Below are 12083 nucleotides of genomic sequence, written 5' to 3'. Positions count from 1 at the left end.
CGGCTCCGGATTTTCTGTCGGGGTTTACTCCCTTAGCCTTTCCCCTGAAGAGGTATGCCGCAAGGCAGCGGAGGTTTTTTGGAGTCAGAGTTTTCCTTCTCTGAATTCCTAGCAACTACTGATCTGTTTACAGTATAATCTTACATTAAAAAAAAAATGTCATATAAATTATTGTAAGCTCCATCTTTTGGGGTCCAGCTTTATTCACTCAGCAAAATGCACTTAAGATTTATCCATGTTGTTACATGAATAAATAAAAGTAGGAGCTAGGTCATATGGTAAGTGTATATCTCACTGTATAAAAAACAAGTAAAAAAACCCACTGCTTTTGAAAGTGGCTGTACCATTTTGCATTCCCATCAGCAATGGCTGAGAAGCCATATTATTCAAGATCACCTGTATTTTATATTGTCAGTTTTTTCTTGTTTGTTTTTATCTATTCTAATAGGTGGGTGGTTGTATCTCATTTTGGTTTTAATTTACATTTTCCTAATCACTAACCTACCGAGCAATTTTTCATATTCTTATTTGTCATTAATTTATCATATTTGGTGAAGTATTCTTTATATACTGTAAATATAAGTCCTTATCTGGATACTTAGCAAATATTTTCTTGTTGTCTGTAGCTTGTTTTTGTGTTCTCTTAATAGTGTCTTTCATAGAATTGTCAAGAAGGCTTTAATTTTGGCAAAGTCCAATTTATCATTGTTTTTCTCTTACAATTGTTCTTTTAGAGTCTTATCTAAAAACCCAAGGTCACTAACATGTGCTGTTATTTCTCAAAGTCTTATATTTTTACATTTCATACTTAAGTCTGTGGTGAATTATCAGTTAATTTTTGTATAAAATGTAAGTAATGTATTAGGGTTAATTTTCTTATCTGTGGATGTCCAGTTGTGCCAGGACTATTTGTTGAAAGGATTATCTTTCTTCCATTGAATTTGTAGCTATGTTTTGATAACTGAGAAACAGTCTCTTAACTACAGAGTAAATTGTTATGGTTTTTATCCTAAATTTAAACTTCTCCCCTAGTGCAATTCAAAAACAATATTCTACTTCTCAGGATATGAATTTTTGGAATAGTCATTCCTCTTGTTTAAAGTACCTCTTTTGCAGTAAATATTATTGTGATAAAACATGGGAATAAGTACTGTATTCAGAATTTGCAAGGTATCTGTACATTATTGCTGGGATTTCAAATGATGGACATTGCCTTATAAAATATGTATTAACCACAATGTAGCTTTTTATTTTTCCTAGAGAAAAACTAAGGTTTATTTAAGTATTTCTATCCTCACCACTACTAAGTGAAAACAATAAGTGTTCTTGCGTCCCTTCCAGAAAAGAATGGATGTGGAAGGTAACAATTTCCTATGCCAAAAAGCTGGATGAATTCACTAAGGTCCAAAGGGCTACAGGCTTAGAAATAATAAATCCAAAACCTAAAGAAGGTAAAAGTCAATTGTCTAAAAGTGTCTACAATTATGTAAATAGAACACACAAAACAAATATTTTGTATTATTTGAAAACAAATATTTTGTATTATTTGATCATCATTTGACATTTATTTTGGGGAAAGGGGATACAAATTTAGAGCTGTTAGTCTAGTTGGAAAGCTATTCATTTAATCCTCTCTCAAACATATATTGTACTTAATGTCTGCTACTTATGAGCTCCTCTTTGGGGGTTCAGGATTCAAAAATGTGTAGCTTTACTCAACTGAACATTCACAGGTGGCCTAAAGTGGGTATGTTGTTGTGGAAGGTATTCATGGTGGAATAGAAACAATGGGTATGGAAGCAAACTAATGATGTTTTACTTGGATTGCAACATTAGCAGCATACGCTTAAAATGGAGGTACTACAGAAGAGAAAATAATTAGATCTGTGGATGTAACATTAGGGAGTTTAGTCAAGGAAGGCTTCTGGGAGGAGATGGCATGTGTGCTGATTGTTGATAGAATCCCTCCCCTAAGGCTCAGAGTTTGGAGACAGATAACTTAGTGTTTATTCTTTAAGTGTGGTGCAATGGGGATCTTGAAAGACTAAGTGGAAATTCAGAAAGATGAGAGGAAGAGGAAACAGAGGAGAGGAGTGAGGGAAAGAGAGAGAAAGAGAGAGAGAGAAAGTAAAACAGAGGAGTAGTTGAAAAGAAATACATCACAATTTTAAAACTATTTTTCTGGGTACTGAATTGTTCAAGATTTTAAATCTGTTCTTCGTATTTTCCTATATATTTTCTACTTTTCTGTTAATGTAAATGTTACTTTTTAAGTTGGGGAAGTATTAAAAGTCATTTCTTCAAAGTTTTGTCTAAGAATAGGAAAAGTCAGCAAAAGCCTTTTAAGAGAGCAGAGCTAAGGAGAATTCTCATTTTTAGAATGAGGAGCATAGAAAATTTCTGGAGCTTAACATTAAGAAGGCAATCAGCATCACAATATTTTCTTTAAAAATATACACCCATGTTCATGAACCCTATTGCACACATATGTGCATGAACTTCACTGCTATGCCAAACTACAGACTCATTTTCATGATGAGGGAGATTATAGAAAGAATGTTTTTAATCTATTAAAATGCTTGATAGGTTAGAGAGCATAATTTTATAGAGTTAAAGAAATAGAAATGGTGAACTTTGATTTAAATGGCTGTTGAAATTCCTTTCTAAAGGAGTAGTGTCGACTGAGGAAATTAAGAGGCAATACATTTTTCCATTTTGGGATTTGATGAATCTGAAACTGGACAAGGTAGGTGGCCTTCTGAAAATCATTTGGTGAATTTTGAAAATCAGGGAGTTTGCCAAGTCCCTAGTGCTGTACACTTGGGACCAGGCATCATTGTTTATGCTCATTTAAAAAATTGGATCAGTCTTCATTGTGAACAACGTTATCTAGCAAGCAAAAATTGAAACATCCTTAAAATAGCCTAGAGATTTGTGAATCTGGAAGGAAAAAATATAGAGTGAGGGACTAAATTTTATTCCTTTGGCAATTTTCTTTTGCTTTGATACATTCTCCTGCTTTTCTTCCACTTTAATATAAACAACTGTTAATGATTTGTTGCTTTCCCTGTGTGCTTTTTTTTCTTCTCAGTATATAGAAAATAATGCTAATAACTTTTTAACTCAGACAAACGTAAAGGCATGTGAAATATATATAATTGAATATTGTAAACTAAGAAGTGGCACAGAAGTGATAATTACAGCAGGAAAATAAAATTTATTCAAATAGCATAACCTAATATACTTCTTAAATGTCTTAAAGATGCTGGTAATTATTGTTGCCATCTTCTGGGGTCCAAATGGTTTATTATTTGAAGTTAAAAGCCCTCAGCAAAACATATATTTATAATGTTGTAATGATCTAAATAACATTAATTGCTTATCACTTTGAAAAACTGGAAAATATAGATATATATTGAGAAGAATGTAAAAATATGCCATTATTCTAACACCATTCTTAATGATGCCACCTAATATTTAGTAAGTATTTATGTACCCGGCATTGTTTAACTCATTCTCCCTGCATTATCTCATTTAATTCTTCTAATAACCTCATGAATATAAGGGTAGTATTATAAACCTCATTTATAGGTTAGGAACATGAGAGAGCCAATTGCTTAAAATGGCTCAACTGAACTGGCAAAGGGAATTAAAATTCTATAGAACTAATTTCAGAGTTTCAGTAATTAATCATCTTACTACAATATATCATATTTTATATACCTCCTTGTTCTCTCATATGCTCCATTGCCCTGTTGGAATCCACTCACAAAACACAAGTTCAGAGACAGAACCATTAAATTTTAAGATGGCGATAGAAGAGAGCTACACCAACGATAGGGTCCTTTAGAGCATGGAGCCCTCTGTCTCTGCATGTGTCAAATCTCCATGAAGTTGTCCCTGATCTGAAGGCTTGGGTGAGTAGGACATCAAAGAACTGAGTGAGCCAAAGAACTGGCAGTTGATGCTGGCTGTTTGCTGGGTGCTCAGCCATGACTGTTAGTGAAGTGTTTACATGTGGCCTTTGAAGTATGGTGGTCGCAAGATAATTAAACTTTTTACATGGGTCTTGTTCCCCCCAGGGCAAGTATTCCCAGTGAACCAGGCAGAAGTTGCATGGCATTTAATGATCCTGTCTCAAAAATTATTCAGTGTAACTTCCACCATCCTCTATGAATGAGAACAGTCACACTACTACCCAGATGCAAGGCAAGGAAACAAGGACCCCCTACCTCTTAACAGAACAAGTGTCAAAGAATTTGATGTCATATTTTAAAAGCTACTATTGCAGGTGACATGGCACACTTTTGAATATAACAATAAATATGATAATGTTAGTATAAAACCTCATATGAAATACCATAATGACTAAAAGCCTTCTTTCCTGGTCAACTTTCTAGTGATAACAGTTCTCAGTAATTTGAAATAATTTCACATATAAAAATGAGTATAATATATAAGTATACACATATATATGTATACTTATAAAATTATCTTTCCCAGATCATATTACTGATTAAATTACTTCTTCACCTTGCTTTATTTGCACCTAAAATTTGTATTATTCTTTGTGCTTGCTGTATATTATAATATTCTTGTTGTACCATGTCCCTTTTTGAGACTTTTCCAAATTCTTTGCTATGTAATCAGTGTTACAGTGATTTTTGATATTATATCTTGTGTATTTTGTAAGCTTCTCTCCGTTGAACATTTATAGAAGTGAAATTGTTGGACTGAAAAGCTTATGAAAGTTCAAATTTTAATTCACCAATAAATATTTTTCACTTTTTATATGCCAGATATTATTCTGAGCACTTATTATAATGGATAGTTCCATATTACCTTTGAAAGAGATTGTGTGTGAAATTATGTTCCCTTTTGCCTTTGCTAGCACACAGTGTTATTAAGCATATTGATCTTTGATGAGTGGATGACTGCAAATTATTTTATGATTGAGTATATTTTTATGGTTGTTACTTGTTTATTTATTTTTTTTTAAGGAATTGCCTGCGCACACCACTTGGCCATTTTTCTTTTGACCTAACTATGTTGTTTTGCAAGACCTCTTTAAACATTAACAAAACTCTGTTTAGCATAAGAATTTCATATTTTTACTCTCATCTGTTTAACTTTGTTTTTGGAATATTGGCTAGGCTGAAGTCTAAGATTTTTGTTTTATCCATCTTTAATTTTATGGCTTTCTGAGTATTTTGCCATGTTTAATGAATGTCATCTTTTCTTTTTCCCTCAAGTAATGAGCCTTATTTTACCTTCCTTCAAAATTACTGACAAGTTAACACTTAGTTTCTTCCAGGTTTAGTTGGCTCATTTGTATCTTTATTCCAGTTTAAAATGAGCAAAAATCTTTAAAATTAAAGTATTCATCACTTTTTAGGAGACATAGTCGTCGGCGGCGGCAGCCATCCGTCTCGAGAGACGATGGCGTAGCTTCTTGAGAGTCTATCTGCACCGCCGAGAATGGCTGTGCAGTCCGACTCGGGAGTGACAATCCCTGCCGCACTTGTTACAGGTGAAGGCAGATGGCTGTTGTTGCTGCTGTTGACGCTGCTTCCGCCTCGATCTTTTCTGGACCGCCTCCTCGTTGTGCACAGCCTCTGCGCGTGAGGTACCTTGCCTGACCGCGAGCCTCCAGGCTAGGCGGTCGTCTGCTTGAACTTCCCATGTGTTGAGATTGATGGAGCATTGTGTCATATCCTTTTTGCAGATGTCTTTGAACCGCAGTTTTGGGTGCCCTGTCATCCTCTGGCCTTCTGCTAGCTCGCCATAGAGGAGGTCTTTGGGGATACGGCCTGCATCCATTCTTTTGACATGGCCGAGCCACCTGAGGCGCCTCTCACTAAGAACTGCATGCAAACTGCTCATGTTGGCTCGCTTCAGCACCTCGGTGTTGTGGACCTTATCCTGCCAGGCGACATGCAGGACGCGTCGCAGGCACCTCATGTGGAAGCTGTTGAGTTTCCTTTCGTGCCTTGCGTAGGTGGTCCACGTCTCGCTGCCATAGAGGAGAGTGCTGAGTACGCAGGCTTGGTAGATGCGCAGTCTGGTTTTCTCAGTGAGGCTGGAATTGTTCCACGCTCGCCGGTTCAGTCTGGCCATAACTGTGGCTGCCCTGGCGATTCTCCGGTTGACCTCCAAGTCGACTGACAGAGAGCTCGAGATGGTGGACCCGAGGTAAGTGAAGTTGTTGACAACCTCCAGGGTGTATCCGTCGATGGTGATGCATGGGGGAGTCCCCGTGCCTTGAGCCATAACGTTCGTCTTCGTCAGGCTGATGGCTAGTCCAAACTCCCTGCATGCATGGGAAAGGCAAGTGACTAACTGCTGGAGTCCCTCTTCAGAGTGTGATGTCAAAGCTGCGTCGTCGGCGAAGAGCATCTCACGGATGAGCACCTCTTTGACTTTGGTCTTGGCTCGTAGACGGGCCCGGTTGTAGAGCTTGCCATCGGATCTGGTGTGAATGAAGACACCCTCGCTGCAGTCCTTAAAGGCGTATTGGAGGAGCATGGAGAAGAAGATTCCGAACAGCGTAGGCGCGAGGACGCAGCCCTGCTTTACTCCGCTGCTGACTGGGAAGGCCTCAGAGGTTGCGCCGTTGTAGGACACCGTGCTGTGCATGTCGTCGTGAAAGGACATGACCACAGCAAGCAGATGTGGTGGACAGCCAATCTTCCGTAGCAAGCTGAAGAGTCCACTTCGACTGACCAGATCAAACGCCTTTGTGAGGTCGATAAAGGCGAGGTAGAGTGGTTTATGCTGCTCGTGACACTTCTCCTGCAGCTGGCGTAGGGAGAAGATCATGTCCACTGTTGATCGGCCAGCTCTGAAGCCACACTGGGACTCTGGGTAGACGCGGGAAGCAAGGGTCTGCAGGCGGGCAAGAGCGACCCGGGCGAATACTTTGCCGACGACGCTGAGGAGAGAGATGCCCCGGTAGTTGTTGCAGTCGCTGCGGTCTCCTTTGTTCTTGTACATGGTGATAATGTTGGCGTCTCTCATATCCTGAGGGATGTAACCCTCCTTCCAGCAGAGACAGAGTAGATGGTGGAGCGGCTGTAGCAGGACTGTTTTCCTGCTCTTTAGGATTTCTGGAGGGATTCCGTCGCTTCCTGGTGCTTTCCCGCAAGCGAGGCGGTCGATGGCTTTGCCGAGCTCTGCCGCAGTAGGTGGGGTGTCTAGCTCCTCCATGACTGGTAGGTCTGGGATGGCGTTAAGAGCAGTGTCTGTTATGGTGTTCCTCGTTGCATACAGCTCGAGGTAGTGCTCAGTCCACCGCCGCATTTGCTGTTCCTGGTCAGTGATGACCTCACCTGTCTTGGACTTAAGGGGGGCGATCTTGGAGGGGATTGGGCCTGTTGCCTTCTTGATACCCTCATACATCCCTTGTGCGTTGCCTATATCGGCGGCTTCCTGGATGCTTCTGCACAGGTTTAGCCAATAGGTGTTGGCACAGTGGCGGGCGGTCTTCTGGACTTTGTTCCTGGCAGCCCGTAGAGCTTGAAGTGTACTGGGAGTGGGCGTGGCCTTGTAAGCCAGTAGGGCCTTCCTCTTAGCCTCGATCACGGGTTCCATTTCTTCCCAGTGAGCCTCGTACCAGTCAGCGTTCTTCCGCTCTTTCTTCCCATAAGCAATAATGGCGGAGTTGTATATGGCGTCGCGGAGACGTGGCCAATTGGATTCGATAATGTCATCTGCCGCCATTCCCTCGCCGAGTGCATCTTCCATCCTGTTGATGAATTGCTGGGTCTTAACTGGTTTGCTGGCACAACTGGTGTTGATGCGTGGGCGACCCTTCATCTTGGAGTGGTGCAACCTCTTCGGCATTATGCGCACCTTGCTTACCACGGGGGCATGGTCCGTGTCGCAGTCTGCACTGTGGTAGCTGCGGGTGAGGAGGGTGCTGCCAATATCCGTTCTTCTGGTGATGACGAGGTCAAGCTGGTGCCAATGGCGGGAGCGGGGGTGCCTCCATGACACCTGGTGGATCTCTTTGCACTTGAAGAATGTGTTTGTCATGGACAGGCCGTGGTGACATGAAAGCTCAAGCAGTCGCTGACTATTCTCATTGATCTTTCCTCTCCCAAAGTTTCCGAGGCAGGTGGGCCAGGCCATGTGGTCGGCTCCCACTCTTGCGTTGAAGTCTCCAAGGAGATAAAGAGCGTTACTTCTGGGGATCTTGGATAACGCTTCGTCCAGTGCATGGTAGAACTGTTCTTTCTCTTTGGTGGTGGCGCAGAGGGTTGGGGCATACGCGCTAAGAATGTTGACTGGGCCGAAAGTTGTTGACAATCGGAGGGTAAGTAATCTCTCTGTGCCTCCTGTGGGTGGCTCTATGGAGTTAACAAGCGTGTTCTTCACAGCGAACCCAACACCGTGCTGTCTTGGTTGGTCCGGAGACTTCCCTTGCCAGTAGAAGGTGTAGTTGGTTTCTCTGATAGTTCCGTTGTCGGCCAACCGGGTCTCCTGTAGAGCCGCAATGTCAATGTTTAGTCGTGCCAGTTCCCTGTCGATGACGGCGGTTTTCCTGGCACCATTGATCCACGGAAGGTCTGCAGTAAGTCCGGGACACATGGTCCTGATGTTCCAGCTAGCGAGGCGAAGAGCTGGAGGCTTCTTTCTTGTTGTTTGCTTGGAATTGCCTGGTGCAAGTGTTTTGTGGCCCACTTTTTGAGAGACGCCTCTCTGATCCCCACGCACCCAGTGGGGCAGGCGAGCCATGGCGAGACGGCACCTAATTGGCTGGGGGCTGCCCAGCTTGAGGCGGGCGGTAGCTGTCCAGTGAGGTGCGATGACCTCTCCCACCATCAGAGGAGACCCCTGGCACTCGTTTCCTTCGCCAATCGGATGAGCTTATAACCGGTATCTGTCTCCTCCCGTGTTGAGTTGACATCTTGCGATGACGCTGGAGTGTCCTCTCCAGTGAAGCTACCAAGCCTGGGCAGGGTGATATGGAGGGCCAGCTGTTGCCCATGCAGCAGACCCCCCCTCTCTTCGCAGCTGAAGGATCCAAGGGGAAAGACGGAGTCAATACAGCTTGGCTTCAGGTGCGCCGCAGGAGTTGCCAGTGTTGACTACAACGTCGGACTCCGGCTCCGGATTTTCTGTCGGGGTTTACTCCCTTAGCCTTTCCCCTGAAGAGGTATGCCGCAAGGCAGCGGAGGTTTTTTGGAGTCAGAGTTTTCCTTCTCTGATGTGCCCTGACTGGAAGATCGAACCAGCGACACTTAGCTCGCAGGTCAACGCTCAATCCACTGAGCCAAACCAGCCAGGTGGGTGATTATCATTACCAGGTTCTAAAATAGTGCTTGACACAGGTAAGCATGTGTAGCTTTTCCATTGCTGCATAGTACATAGTACATGTGTATAAAAATATGGTGAAAGGCACAGATTGGGGTCTGTGGAAGGTAAAATTCAAAGGTTGTTACAGAAAACGTTTGTTTTTATTTTTTGGTTAGATACACACATAATTAAAGAGGCACACACACACACACTCACTCAAAATCCCATTCTTTTACCAAAAGCTGATTTGGCTTCTACCTATCTTGGTACCATGTAATATCCTCCTATTAGATGGTTAAGATTTGATACCCGTAATGAAAAGGAGAAAAGTCATATCCTCTTATTTGGTGCTACAAACATGTTTACTTGCAGATATTTCCCCTTTTTAGGTATCAAAAGTAACCTAAATACATTCTTTGAGAATTAGTAGGATTATAATACAATATGGTTTGTGAAATATTCTTGAGTTGCTATATTTACGGAGCACCTACAGTTTGCAGGTCCTTGTTAGCACTGTATTACGGAGATATATTTCAGTGTTTCCATTCAGACAGAATATGCTCTGGAAAAAAATCACATGTTTATTTAAGTCACCACAGTATAAAAGAGTATATAATTGCCAAATATTGGGATAAGCTAAATAGTTTAGGAACAAGTAGAGGAGGTACCCCTTAAACTATCATAAATAAAATTATACTGAAGAAGTTGAGACCTGCTTAGTCATCAAAGTATTTATAGTCATCACAGGACATCTATAGGCTATTACGATGAGATGGTTTTCCAGCACAGAGGAGAATAAACAGAAGTTAAGGAGTAAAAAAAGTTTTGGATATTCTTGGGGAGCAGTGATTCCTACAGACTGAATGAAATGTATAATTTGTATTTGAGGATAGAATTCCTTAAATCTACCAAGGAAGCAATTGTCAGGGCTTAAGATTTGAGACCATCTGCAAAAGGCATTGGGATGATCTTTGTGGTTTATTAGCTGCTCAGTGGAACAACCCCCACAATGTATTTTAGACAGTAAATCTGATGGCAGTAAATGGGATGTTTAAAATAAGAGTTCTAGAGGCAAGGAGACAAGTTGTATTGATAAGGCAGCAGATAAGGTCCTGAGTTCAGATAGATGGAATAGAAATGGAGAGTAAAATCGGAATTTGAAAGTCAATACAAATAATGCATTTGCATACTTGGTGAATGTTCGATGTGAATTTGGTGCAGATAAAATTATTTTGGCATTTTTTAAGCTGAATGACTACAAAATTGTTGAGAAGTTAGGAGAAATGTCTGCTTTAAGACTGGAGAGTGGATTTGTTATGAAATATGAGAACTTTGAGATGAAGCTGTAGGCAGCACATTAGGAGACAGAAGAGCGGAGGTTTTGATCCTATCACAAATGAGAAGATAATTAAAGCTTTAGGAAATCATAATTCATGAGCAAGGCAAAAAAACACCTTTTTTGTATTTTTATTTTATTTTTTTATATTTTTACCCTCACTCACAGACATGCTTATTGATTTTACAAAGAGGGGAAGGGAGGAAGAGAGAGAGGGAGAAAAGCATGGATGTGAGAGAGAAACATTGACCGACTCTGGTACATGCCCCAACAGGGACAAAACCCACAACCCAGGCATGTGACCTGACTGGGAATTGAACCCGAAACTTTTTGGTTTAAGAGATGCCACCCAACCAACTGATCCATACCAGCCGGGGCAAGGCAATGGCATTTTAAAACAATCGTGAAATTGCTTCCAAATATCAGACTGAGTATAGATGAAAAATATTTAGATGTAGAAGAAATCTTCAAATAACTAGGAGGGTAAATAAGCTATTTACCCCTGGAAGTTAATAGAAGATAAAGTTTAAGAAGGTAGAGACTACTAGGACTATATTTTTGACATTCACTGAAATTATTTCAGTGAAGTGGTGTGAGCAAAAGCCAGATATCTTGGGGGTTAATAATCTAGTTTTGAAGTCATAGACAAAATTAGTGGGAGATATTTTAAAATCAATAATGTGTACCAATTTTAAGTGTGTATTTCAATGTTTCAATGAACTTATAAAAATTACCACAATCAAGATACAGAATATTTTTATTATTCCCAGAAGTGATTTTATGACCCTTCTCAGTTCAATACCCTAACTTTTTGTGCCAGCCAACCACCGGTCTGCTTTCCCTCACAACAGATTAGATTTGTCTTTCCTAGGATTTTTCATAAGTGCAGTCATACAGTATGTAGTCTTTGGCTTTTGCATTCAGTACAATTTTGAGAATTCATTTGTATTGTCATCTATATCAATCAGATCTCTTTTATTACTAAGTATGTAGAATATGTTTTTGAGCAGTTTTATTAGTGAGGTAAGGTATAGTTAATAAGAGACAAACATTAATACAAATAAATGTCTTACTTTTTTGAGATAGATAGCAAGAAAACTGAGGTATTTATAAACAGATTAAAGTTCTCAATAAAGAAACTAATAGGGAATACTAAAAGGAAATAATTTACTTAAAATATGCCCAGAGGACCATGGATTATAAGAGGTAAAAGCCATTAAGTTAGAATACAAGTAAGGAATTTAGCCTTAGAATTTAAAAAACAAATACAATGAACACACACACACACACACACACACACACACACACACACACAAAACAAACAGGAAAATATTTCTTTGATCAGAGTGAAGGAGATAAGATGAACTAAAAAGAGTCTGGTTAAAAGGAAATCCTCAGAATGGAAAGAATATATGAGCAATTGTGGCAGAGAGAAGACAGAGGAGAAAAT

Source organism: Furipterus horrens, unplaced genomic scaffold, assembly GCF_987537825.1.
Source record: "Furipterus horrens unplaced genomic scaffold, mFurHor1.1.pri manual_scaffold_7, whole genome shotgun sequence".
In the NCBI taxonomy this organism is placed as follows: Eukaryota; Metazoa; Chordata; class Mammalia; order Chiroptera; family Furipteridae; genus Furipterus; species Furipterus horrens.
This window is presented reverse-complemented; position numbering follows the sequence as displayed.